The sequence below is a fragment of the Camelus bactrianus genome, chromosome 16, assembly GCF_048773025.1.
Source record: "Camelus bactrianus isolate YW-2024 breed Bactrian camel chromosome 16, ASM4877302v1, whole genome shotgun sequence".
NCBI lineage: Eukaryota > Metazoa > Chordata > Mammalia > Artiodactyla > Camelidae > Camelus > Camelus bactrianus.
The window spans coordinates 14,348,151-14,361,240 of NC_133554.1; the positions used below are offsets into that span (position 1 = coordinate 14,348,151).

The 13,090-nt window shown below is 36.5% G+C and overlaps 1 long non-coding RNA gene across 2 annotated transcripts in view; it reads right to left on the bottom strand.

Annotated features, from left to right (window-relative positions):
- LOC105065842 (uncharacterized) overlaps positions 1-13,090 on the bottom strand; it is a 135,910-nt gene that overhangs the window by 25,829 nt on the left and 96,991 nt on the right. The gene's annotated exons all lie outside the window — the stretch shown is intronic.

The following is a 13,090-nucleotide window of genomic DNA, read 5'->3' on the forward strand; positions in this document are numbered from 1 at the left end:
ATTGGAAGGAAAATGAAAGAAAGATTGCTTACGATTGAGTAAGTCTAAATACGTGGCATTGCCGTGTTGCCTATGCACTGTCTCAGTCATTTAACAAACAGCAACTTGTATGACTTCCTGGAGGTCATGCTCTATCAGCACAATCTTGTGAGATACTTCCCCAATCTGACATGAGCCCACAAACCAGGTTCTTTGACCATGAGCAGTAGCACCACTCCAGGTCAACTCCAAGAACTGTTAGAGATCCTCATGGATTTCTACATAGTGGCCTTGTACTTTCTACTCGGCCAGATTTATCAAAGGCATTGAGTTATTCCTGGAATTCTCACAGGCCTCTGCCTTTCCTGGACCAAAATTAACCTTCTCAAAAGGAGGAAACAGTTTCTCTCAGATCCAGAGTTAGATAAAACATTCCAGCTGTTGAACACTTGCATATCCCCTTCCCAACTTTGACTTACCTTCATCCAAACAGTTCTACACCATTGAAACCAATGCCTTTAACAGTGCAGTAGGGCCACGTTGCCCAAATATTAGGAAGTCATGGCCTGGCAACAATCAGTCTATGTGGAGGAAGCTGGCCTAGCTGATATCAACCACCTGACTTGAGAATGGGAATGATTTATCATATCTGCTACCTTAGAAGTTTGAAAGCATCAAACTAGATACAGGTATCCAGTATTTTGTGACAATGTGCTTGGACCACTAGAGCCTGGAGTAGCTGAGACAGACCTCGTGAGCCCCTTTCTTTGAGTGTTTTGATTTTACTATCTCTTACAAACTAGGGAGTGAAATGGCCAGGTGGGTTCCTTATTGCAAAGTACCAGGGAGTAGAGAAAACATCGCTACTCTTGGAAATCCTCCTGTGTTTACAACTAACAGAGGCAATCCAGTGTCTGATGTTCATAGGCACCTAGGATAGAACTAGTCACCCAGGAGTAAGCCAAGACCCTGAACACCATGAAATCCCTTCACCAAGATCAGTGGCTGTATTTCACAAGAATAGAGCCTGTCATAAGCACTTTGCCTTAATACACAGTACACTCATTCTCACCATAACTACACATCAAAAGGAAATCCTACTAATTTAAAGTTTTAAATATAAGAAGATAAAAATCTTAAAATACTAAAAGAAAATGTGATAGGATAAAAAGATAAGATTCACCTTATCTCAGAGATAAGGAAAAACTTTATAACCATTAAATTAATAGATGAAATGCCAAATTAATGAATAAGCTGAATTACATAAAAGAAAAATCTTCTGTAACCAAAATATTATAATAAAAATAAATGCCAATAGTTAATATGAAAAAAAGGTTAATATACTTTAAAATCTTTATAATGTTGTATTTAAATAAATGTATAAAGAAAACACTGGGTTCCAAATTTAGAAGAATAGGTAAAAGATACAAACAGACAATTCATAACAAATGAAACACAAATGACTAAAAAATATGAAAAAAACCCTACAGCTTTGTTAGTATTATTGATCAAAGATCACATTACTTAAGTACGTAACATTTGATGCTATGAGAATACAAAGAAATATGTAGATTTGGCCAAACTTCTATAAAACAGTTTGACCGTATATACCAAGAGTCTTAACACACTCAGGCTCTTTGACTCAGTAACTCTATTTTCCAGAATAGCTTCTAAGGAAATAATTAGAAATGTGAACACAGTGTCATGCACAAAAGATATTTATCATAGTATAATTTATAATTGAAAACAACCTAAATGTTCAATAGCAGTGAAAGTGTTAAAGTAATTTATGGTCCCTCCACATGAAATTCATGTCTCCCATATGCAGTCATTAAAAATAACTTCATTACATTGATACTTATAAAATGATGATAGGTGTAGAACACAGAATACCAAATTGAATATACTCACAAACTATACATTTAAAATAAGACTACAGATCAATTTAAATTGTGGGAATATAAATCATTTTTTGTTTTATTTATACTTTTTAATATTCTCCATACTTTTGAAGCCCAATAAATGTATTTTAAATTACCTCTGGACTTCTGATGAGTAGAGCTTCATTTGTTTTTCTATAACTTTATTCTATAATGAATTTTCTGATGGTGCAGAAAGAAGTGCAGTTTAGATTATAACTGGCAAATCCATTTTACCCATCAGATAATTACACATTAAATAAATTTGTGTTTTAGTATCTATTATCTTGGACCATGACTGAATTAATTAGTAGAGTTTACTTTAAGGCTGAAATAATCATTCTAACAGTGTAGCGTGAACTGGTTTGATTGTTTGGGCAGATCCCACACAGACAGCAGCCTAGATGCTCCGTCGCAGCTCCTGCCCTCTGTCGACTTTGCCTTAGGTCATATTTCTAGGCTCCCTTTGTGTCTTGGTCTTGGCTTTGGCTTGCTTTCTGTGTAGGTTCTTCAACACAGATCTGATTCTTAAGCTCTCCCAGCCCTCTTGCCTTGATGTTTTAACAGTTCCCTGCTCTTCCAGCCTGCTCTCTGGGAGACTTGGTTGTTTGAGACTTCAAGTCAGACCAAGCCCATGCAGAGATTTTCTGAGGCTCTGGGTTTTCTTGTCCCACGTTTCCCGGGTCCCCAACTGACATGGTACCTCCAATAAGCCAGTAAGACACACACTTCTTTATCGGTCCTCTTTCCTTCTCTCAACTTTTCTCTATGAACAATGTCCTAGTGCAGTCAAGTTGCCTGGGCCAGTTCACCATCCTGACCATCTGGCACCCTCCGGTGGTCATGGGTGGCTGTGCCCTGGCTAGCAGTGACTTTCAGAGCTAGATCCTACTTGAGAATCCCCAGGCCTGTTAGGGCCCTCCAGTAACACTTAAAAGGAGCAGCTGTCAGAATCTACTATCAGATCTTGGCAAACCTTACTTCTGCCTAGCCCCTTGCGATTCAACCTCCTGTAACTTGCTGATGGAGAAATTCACCAAAGGCCCTGCCTTCCTTTCTCTTGTAAATGTATTTGTATCAAGAGATACTAAGATACACATTCTCAAAGGAAAAGCCTTTTCTGGTTTTGCATTTGGCAGGGAAGTAATAATAAGTACTAACGTAATTGAGCGCCAGATGTCGAGCTAAATGCTTTACATACATTATCACATATAATCTTCACAACAACACTGGGAGGTAGGCACCTATTTTTAATCTCCATTTTACAGAGGAGGAAACAGAGGCTCAGAGAGGTTACTCAGAAGTCAAGGTTAAGCTTAAAGGTCAAGATCTCCCTGATGGCTAACTATGGATTCAAAACCACCCCTCCTGACTTGGGGCCCATGCTTCCTAAGAACTAAACCATACAGCTCTGTAGAAAACTGGGAAGCTCAGAGGCCATGTTTTCTATCATGTAGAGAACATCAGTCTGCAGCAAGAAGAAGGAATAAAAAAGAGGGAGAGAAGCAGAGACAAAAGGTAGGGCTAGAGTTCCAACAGGACTTGAGTCCTTGGTTCCAGTTGTTTCTGAGGCCCAGGAGCATCCTTGTCTTTCTCCAGACTTGGTTGTTTCATCACATACTTCAGTTCTTCCAATAAACTCCTCCCTTTAGGTCAGTTTGATATGGCTTTCTGCCACTTGCAATGCAAAAGTCCTACTAAAACACGAAGTAAGTCGGGTACTCTTGAAGACAGTCCAGGTGTTAACACCCACAGCAGCATTAGAATAGTGATGAATTGTCTGATCCATACTGGGCTCTTTTTGTTGCAAGAAACGGAGATGGAGTCACGCTACTAGAGGTAAGTTACTCATCACTTAAACACAAGTCAAAAGGAGGGTTTACACAAAAAAAATGTATGTGCACTAAAACCTAAGTAAACGGATCCACAAGACCTCAGGAAGAAGTGAAACTGCAGCAGTAGCACTAAGTAACAGCTACTGAATCATCTCTCTCGGGGCTTTCCAACCTCGCAGCGAATCGGCACCACTCTCTCTCTGGACCAGCCTTCTTTGTGAACGCATCTTGTACCTGGCTACAAAAGTGGCCGCCCTAGCTACTTCTATGGCCTTCCAGTTTCAGTATATACCAAAATTCCCTTTGTGTCTCTTATTGTAGGTTCCCAAAGAGAGAAGATTTGACTTCTGCTTTTCTTTTTAAACCAAGTTCATGGAGTATACATCATTGGATATGGTTTATGGCCACTCCCTTGGACCAGGTGTCCAGTTAGGTGTGGTCATGGCCATGTGGCCCACTGACCACTCAGTAAGGTCAGTGGGCAGGGATTTTATTAGAAAGGGACGTGAGCAGGCCAGTAATAACTGGCATCTCTAATCAAGCCTACTTAAATGCAATTTGAACTCTTGCCAATAACAAAAAATTAAACATGTTGCAAACATGGGCAACCCATTTCCCAAAGACCCTCTTTAATTATCTCAAGCTGGCAAGAGAGTTCACCTTCTGGTGCTTTTAGGCTTGTGTTCTATCCTCTACCTCAAAGTGCACTTTCTTCACATTCCCAGTCCTGTTTGCACCTACCCTAAACACTGCAGAGAGCTAGACAACTCCACTCACTTGGGAGTCTATTAATTTTTTTTCTCCCCTTAACCACACTAAGACTTTGCTTAGTAAAGCATTTTGAAGATTTAGAAAATGACTGCTCAGTCTGCTTAGGATTTATATCTCAGACAGATGTGCCAAGAAGTCATAGGAATCAAACTGCAGTTCTGTGAGTAGAATAATATATTAACTTCCCTTTTAGTAGTTTCGATTACACAGCTGTACAAATTGCAATGGAGTGTTCACAGCTTAAGCTGCTTTTATCAAAAACACATCACTTCTTCAGGGTGGAAGTTTTAACACAGCAGGCATCTTGATGGGCATGCATCCTTGCAAAACACGTGTCATTACTTGAGAGAAAATCATCCAGGAAACTGAGAGATGGCAGTACTTACTTTACCTTGAGGAATCCTCTACCCTTTTAATAACTGAACTGGATCGTTTCATGACGAAAATAAGGAGCTCCTAATTAATGGTTCCATCATCTTATACTTTTAGTCTCTCTGAGCCTCAGTTTCCTCAAATTTTTTTTTGTTTTCATATCCTTTTTCATTAAAGGTTATTACAAGATATATATAGTTCCCTGTGCTATACAGAAGAAACTTTTTTAAAAATCCATTTTTACATACAGTGGCTAAAATTTGAAATCTCTAACTCCCAAATTTATCCCTTCCCGCCCTCTTTCTCCAGTAACCATAAGATTGTTTACTATGTGAATCTATTTCTGTTTTGTAGATGAGTTCATAGTGTCCTTTTTCTCTTTTCTTTTCTTTTCTTTTTTTTTAAGATTCCACATATGAGTGGTATCGTACGGTATTTTTCTTTCTCTTTCTGGCTTACGTCACTTAGAATGACAGTCTGCAGGTCCATACATGTTGCTGCAAATGACATTATTTTGTTCTTTTTTATGGCAGAGTATTATTCCATTGTATAAATATACCACAGCTTCTTTATCTATTGATAGACATTTAGGTTGCTTCCATGTCTTGACTATCGTATACAGTGCTGCTATGAACATTGGGGTGCATGTATCTTTTTGAATTAGTGTTCCCTCCAGATAAATACCCAGAAGTGGGATTGCTGGATCCTATGGTAAGTGTATTTTTAGTTTTTTGAGGAATCTCCTTATTGTTTTCCATAATGACTGCACCAAACTACATTCCCCCAGCAGTGTAGGAGGGTTCCCTCCTCAATTGTAAAACTATGATATGAGTACCCATCTTGTTGGGTTGTTTTAAGTAGCCAATGAGAGCTTTATAAAGAGCTTAGCAAACTGCCAAACATAGTAAGTGCTCAATAAATGTTAGTTACTATAATTATCATTATATTTTGTTTCTCACCTCAACTACTTTTCAAGGTTTTTTATTAGACCACTTTCTCATTTTATTCTTACAACTTGTGGGCAGGTATGGTGGTAAATGTATCCTCATTTTATAGTACAACAAATGGAAACAGAGAAGTTAAATACTTTATCCAGGGTAAGTGATTTTCCAGAGGTAACACAGGCAATAATTCACATCTCTGATTACCAATTGAGTGTTCCTTCCTCACAGAACTTAAGTTCTGTGACAGGGACTTTAGTAAATGGAGAAGCTTAATATTATACTAATAGAAGAATCCTCCACAACTTTCATCCAAGAATTGCTACTAGCTAGAAATGTTGTGTGTTCTATTTCTGGCAACCTGGAAAGCTAGATAACCTGAAGGGCCATTAGCTATGAGACAATTAAATCCTGATTTGAACCAAAACTAAAAGGCATTTTAAAGTTTTTCTGGGGTTTCATGAAAGGGGTCAAAAGGAAAAAAAAAAAGTGAGCCAAACAAGAACAGAGAGCAACAAGCGAACATAAAAGCTAGAGTTGCCATGGGCAAATGACAGTACCAGCCCAGGACAAGGAGACTAAGCATGAAGGCACACTTGCAGGGTCTGGGAATTACACCTGAGATGCCTGCTTTGAGCCTGGTTCTGCAAGAGGAGCTTCAGAGATCTCTGATCAGTTGTATCCCAGGCCACCTCACAGAATCAAATGCAAGTACTCCCTGGAGAAAAGCCACTCCCAATTTGGGTCCTTGGATTTCCATAAATTAAATTCTATAAAATATGAGCTCACAATTTTAAAAAAAATCTCCAATACATAAGCCACCATGAGTTAGAATCAACAGAAACAACAATGAATTTATAAAAACTGAAGAACTGGAACTGGAATTGTCATTTACAGATTACTAAAAAAACCTTTTATTAACCATTTAAAGAAATCAAATATGGAGTGAAATAGATTAAGAAATAAGAAACTGTCAAAATGATGAGAAAGATTAGTAAAAGAACCAACTGGAACTTTCTGGCCAATAGATACAGATACAAATTTTGAAATTAACAACTCAGTGAATGTGTTAAAACCAGAATAAAAACAGCCAATGACAGGATTAATAACCTGGAAACTATATCAGAGGAAATTATCTATACAGAGGGTATAGGAGATGGAAAATATGAAAGAGTGGTTAAAAGACATGAAGGATAGAACAAGGTTCAACATGTATCTAATCTAAGTTCTAGGAGGAAAGAATTGAGAGAATAGGAGGAAGGCAATATTGAAAAAGATAATGGGTCAAGAATTTTCCTGAACTGATTGAAATCAATTGGTAAAACACAGAATATATCAAGCATGATAAATAAAGAGAACTCCACACCTAGTTGAAATGGTGCAACGTCAGAAGTGAAGACCTTAAAAATCCCAGAGAAAAAAAGCCAGGGCACCTACAGGGAACAAACAATACACCATCACACTTTTTTTTTTTAAAAGTAACTCTAACAATAACTTATTGGTGCTCACAAAAACTCTATGTAGTAATTACTATTATTATTTATATTTTAAGGTAATAAAACTCTGGCTGAGAGGGAAAACCCAAGGTCATTCAGATACACAGCAACAAGGATGTAGCTTAGAAACACAAGAATGAGTGGAAAAAGTAGGTCATAAAACACTGTTTCAGCCATATGCAACAACATATGAATCTTAGAACATAATCTTAGGATGAATCTTAGAAACATAAAACTGGGTGAAAAAAGCAGGTGGCAGAAAACGACATGCAGAATATCATTTTTATAAAGTTCACAAACAAAATTAAATAATACATTGCTTAGAAATACATACACATGATCAAATTATTTTTTAAAAGCAAGAGAATGATTGCTATAGTCTGAATGATTATGTTCCTCCAAAATTCCTATGTTGAAACCCAGTGCCCAACGTGGCAGTATTAGGAGGTAGTCTTTGGGAGGTGATTAGGTCATGAGGGCAGAGCTCTCACGAATGGGATTAGTGTCTTTTGAAAAGAAGCCTAACAGGGCTCCCTAGCCGCTTCCACCATGTGAGGTTACTGTGAAGAGATGGCTATGTATGAACTGGGAAGTCAGCTTTCACCGGACATGGAAACTGACCATGCTGGCCATGGGGGTACCCTGAATTTGAACTCCCAGCCTCCAGCCTTCCAGAAATAAATTTCTGTCGCTTATAAGCCATCCAGACTGCAGTATTTTGGTACAGCCAGCTGAGACAGACTAAGGCAGGAAAATACACAACATTCAGGGTAGTGGTTACCTCTTGGGAGGCAGAGCAGAAGAGTTAAGACAGGGAGAAGCGTATGTTGCAAGCATCGGGTAATGTTCTAGTTCCAGTTTGGGTGGTTGGTAACAGGCACTCATTTTATCATTATTTGTGCATGTCACTTCCATTCTTTTGTATGCACCGATTTACGTAATAAAAATAAAACAAATTGCCAAACGACTTATTTTTAACTGGATTTTTACAATGTAGATTTAAAAGCCACTGGTTAATCCTTCTGACTGATGGCTGAGGAATATAATTAGCCTCTAGAGCTTAACTGCCAAATTCTTGTAGTGAATCTCAAAAAGGCTTCCTACATAATTAGTGGAAGACAATGATGGAAGTCATTCCTGGCTTGGGGTTTTAAATTCCCGGCCTTGTATGTTCTCTCCAAATGGAATAGTCTATTTACACAGCTCTAATAAGAGGTGTGCTATTCACATCATTTGTGTGGGTATCTTTAACCTTGTATTCCAGATGGTAAAGAAAATTTCCTATATAAGAAAATATGTTATAGGATAACTATATCAGAAAAAACTAGTTTCATTTTGTGTTTAATGTCATATAATTAAGTTGTTAACAAATGAAAAAATTTAAGTCTTTTTTTGGTAGTAGAATTATAAAACAAATTCACTTTCTCATATCAAAAATTTTATGAGCCAATTTGCTCAATTTTAAAGTAAACAAATACACCTGGGCTTCCATTACAGCAAGAGAGGTTTTACTCCGTAAACTCGATATAGATGTATTTGTGCTGAACTAAATTTACATATTAATCAAGTTCTAATTGCTTTTTTTAGCCAATTTTATGCAAATATATTTACTGCTATTTAAACATGTTTCAGAATGTTTGGAAAGTGCCCAAGCCAAATTCACTAATTAACAATTAGAAAGCAAAATCAAAACTGATATTTTCATACTATATCTTAAGAGAACTCTTTGAAACGATATTGATGGTATTGTCTTATTTTTCAATCTTAAATTCAAAATCACTAGATCAGTTTAAAATGATTTCTCCTATTCTCTATATTTCCTGTAGTGAATCTCAATATTGATGGTATTGTCTTATTTTTCAATCTTAAATTCAAAATCACTAGATCAGTTTAAAATGATTTCTCCTATTCTCTATATTTCCTGCATACCATAATAGTTAATTTTTTTAATAGTTTATGATTATCATTAAAGTATCTTTGAGTTGGATGAATTACTGGCACCAACATTGAGTTTTACTTGTTTCGTATGGGTGTGTGTGTTTAATGCAATAATAGTCTAATGCAACAAAAGTCTACACTATCTTTCCCTAATCGAAGTCCATAAACTTGATCTTCCTTCAAGAATTTCACCAAAAAAAATCTCAACATCTCACACTCTTTTAGTACAGGAGAATGTTTAGTAGACATAATACATGCAGCTCTCCCTTCATGAAAAATGAAGCTTAATTTGTTTTCATAGGGGTAAACCAGCTTAGTGGTTCATTAGGCTTAATGCGTTGTGAATTGAAAGATATGATTTAAAAGATTTCTGTATAATTCTTCACTCCTTTGATTAGCAATACAATCTGAAATTACCACTATAATTTCCTGGAAAAGTAAAAAGGACCTTCACGTAAGTAATTAAGATAAACTCTCAAGATGCCCTACTGAATCTACACTTAGTAATATGCCAGGTCTCAAACTCTCCTTGTATAGTTTGTTTAGTTTTTAAATGTGATGTTCACTAGTTTAAATACATTTGTGAACACGGAGTAGACTTTGACATTTGCAAGGCATTTGTCCAGAGGTCTCTATGATTCCCCAAATTTAAAACAATCAAATAAAACAACAGCAACAACAACAAAAGTTAAAACTCTATAGCATAAAACTTGTTCTATGGAGAGAAAAATCAGGTTGTGCAGAGAGATTATTACACCTATACACAATGCCACTTGCTTCCTGAAACCTGGCTGCCTTCCAGCTTGGGATAACGCTTTATCCATATAATAAATACCCTTTTTTAGCTGTAAGCTACTTCAAGTTGATTTCTGTTACCTTCATCAAGAGTCCTAATATACATATTTATGTTATTTGGTTTTATATATACATATATATATATGTTAAATATATTACCATATATATATATTTTATATATATATATATCTTTTTGATATATTACTGATGTCATGGAGCTAAGAATCGTTTTGTTAAGAAATGATACTTAAACCAATTGGATTCCATCTGACTTGCAAACAAGATTTGGGGGTTCAATGAGCATACCAAGTAAGGAGCATGCATTACTGAAGGTGGCCCCTTTTTATCCGGGTGGTCTACAGGTTACACTGTGCAACTAGATTTAGGAGGTAAATTAAGAGAGTGAAAGGATTTCAATATACCAGTTCTCTGCAATGTAGGCAGCATCTCTTTCTTTGAAGCCCAGGACTGAAACCAGATGCTTACTTTATGACTTCCTTCTCTCAAACAATAAGATAAGAAGAAAAACATACATAAGTCAGTTAGTGTTATCAGGAAGTGATTATCAGTTTTGCTGAAAACATAACGCCTTTGGGGCTTTGAATGAAAGTAGTAATTTAAACCACTCCTGGAGTGAATAAATATTCAAAAAGAGTAGTACATAAACTTCGTTTGCCTCAGGCTAACATAAGTGTTTATGACTCTATCATGTGTTCTTCTTTGGAATATTTCTCTTTCATCTGAAAAGTGATTCTTTCACCTGAATACCCTTTAGGAATCAAATTTAGATACAAAGCAGTGACAGCTTGGATCTTGCCCTGTGTATAATAAATCAATTTATGCAACTCCTTTTCGTTAAGAACAGCTCACTAATAGCCAAGTGGGCATGCTTTAAATTAACCTGATATACAAGAGTCCAGTCAAGCTGTAAATCTATGGATTATGGTCTCACTATATCTATGTTTTGTAAGAGTCCTTTAAAGAGTGTACATTTTGTAATTAACATTTTAGCAACATCAGGATGAAAATCACATATAGTGTCTCAAAATACTCTGTAAGCTCCTCGGAGCAGGGGCTATGTCTTTCCTATCTTTTTACTCCCAGCACCTGCATGCTGGGGTGATTGGAGAGTTGTTCAGTAGCACGTAGAGCTGGATTTATAACAGTAATGGGAGAGTTGGGCAGGAAGAGAAAGACGAAACAATATGGAAAGAATGTGGTACCAGACTTAGCAAATGAGCAGGGACTAAGAATAAGGAAAACATGGAAAGGACATGAGGGCAAGAATGAAACAAAATTTTGTTCATCCTGAAATAGTTATACCTAGGATACAGAAACTAGCAAATTCCCTACGCCCCACTCTTTTATGGGCTATGTGGATTTCAGGAGTAGTCTGGATCTAGTCAGTGAACTGGAAAAGAGGGGAGATAGAAGACGGATTGCTATTAATTAAAGATCCATGATTCAGCTGCTTGTGGTGAAGTGAATGTGAAGTGAAGTGAATGTGCTTGTGGTGAAGTGTATGTAGCTCAACCACAAATTCAGGTGCACAGAGAATGTAAGTTTATTTTCTTATAATATTTAGTTTCTATTAAAAGCTTCCATTCCATCAAATGTATCAATCAGGATATACTATGAAAACAGAAACCACTGTAGATGTTTCAGGAAGGAGGGGATTTAATAAAGGGAATAAGACGCTTATAACTCTTTGGAAAGGGTTAAGGGAGCAAAGGTCAGGGAGAACCACCAATAACCTGAGGGAATAAGGGAGCTGCAGAAATCTTAAAAGCTATCTCAGCTGCCTGAATGGCCAAAGAAGAGGGAATTCAGGTGGACTCCCAGAAGCCACCGCAAGACTTCATTTTGCTGTCTCCTGAGGCCCATGTACCTTTGTTGTTGGAGAAACAATGGCTGTTGCATCTCCTCTACCTTCCAATCTCCCTGGTTTGTCTTTTCTTGTCTGAATCTAAACAAGGCTGTAAACAGGTGAGTTTGGTAAGTAGTTGCTAGGCTTCTTGCTCCTACAGTACTAGGAAGAGCTGATGAGAATAGGGAGGACTTTGAGTACAAATATACAGTATCTGGGACGTAATGGAAACTTAATCTCAGCTAACTGGAGGATCCCCTACATTTTCTCCAGGGTTACTAATGAGTTTTGTGGCTCATGTAATGTCAAGGCATTGGGGTAATGGGTGGAAGCAGTTTTTATGGGGCCTGAAGTTTATACAGTTGGGAGGGACTTCCATAAAGAAAAAGAATACAAAAAAAAGAAAAGTAAAGTAAAACAATACAAAAAATAAATTAGGTGGCAAACATGAATTTTTACTTAGAATGAGAAATATAACAAATTATTGATTTTAAAATGCTGAAAGATATGAAAGTGTAACAAATTACAGAAAAATAACATGGTTTCTATTCATTATCTGAAATGTTTTGACAGCTTCACAATTTGATGTTAGCAATGTCAAGTAACTTTTTAGAATTGTTAAATTTAAGAAACACCTATGAAGTTTCTTTCACGTAACAGGTATTAGATTTGAAATTTTTCAAGTTGAAAATTTGAAATATTAATTTCAAATAACCTTTGGGGGATATAATTTTATTTTTATTCTCTTATTTTTATTTTTCTAGCTTTATTGAGGTATGATTTACAAGTAAAAACTGCATATATTTGGGTTATACAATGTGGTTTTTTTAAGGTGTACAACGTGATGATTTAATATTTGTGTGAATTGTGAAATAATTACCACAATTAAGTTAATTAAAACATCCATCACTTCAAATAATTACTTTTTTTTTTTTGGTAAGAACACTTAGGATCTACTTTCTTTGCAAATTTTAAATATACAATACAGCATTCTTAACTATAACCACCACACTGTACATCAGATCCCCAGAACATACTCATCTTATAACTGATATTTTATACCCTTTGACCAGCATCTTCCCATTTCCCCCATCCCTCAGCCTCTGGCAGTGCTATTCTACTCTCTGGTTTAATGACTTTGACTTTTCAAGATTTCACATGCATGTGAGATTATACA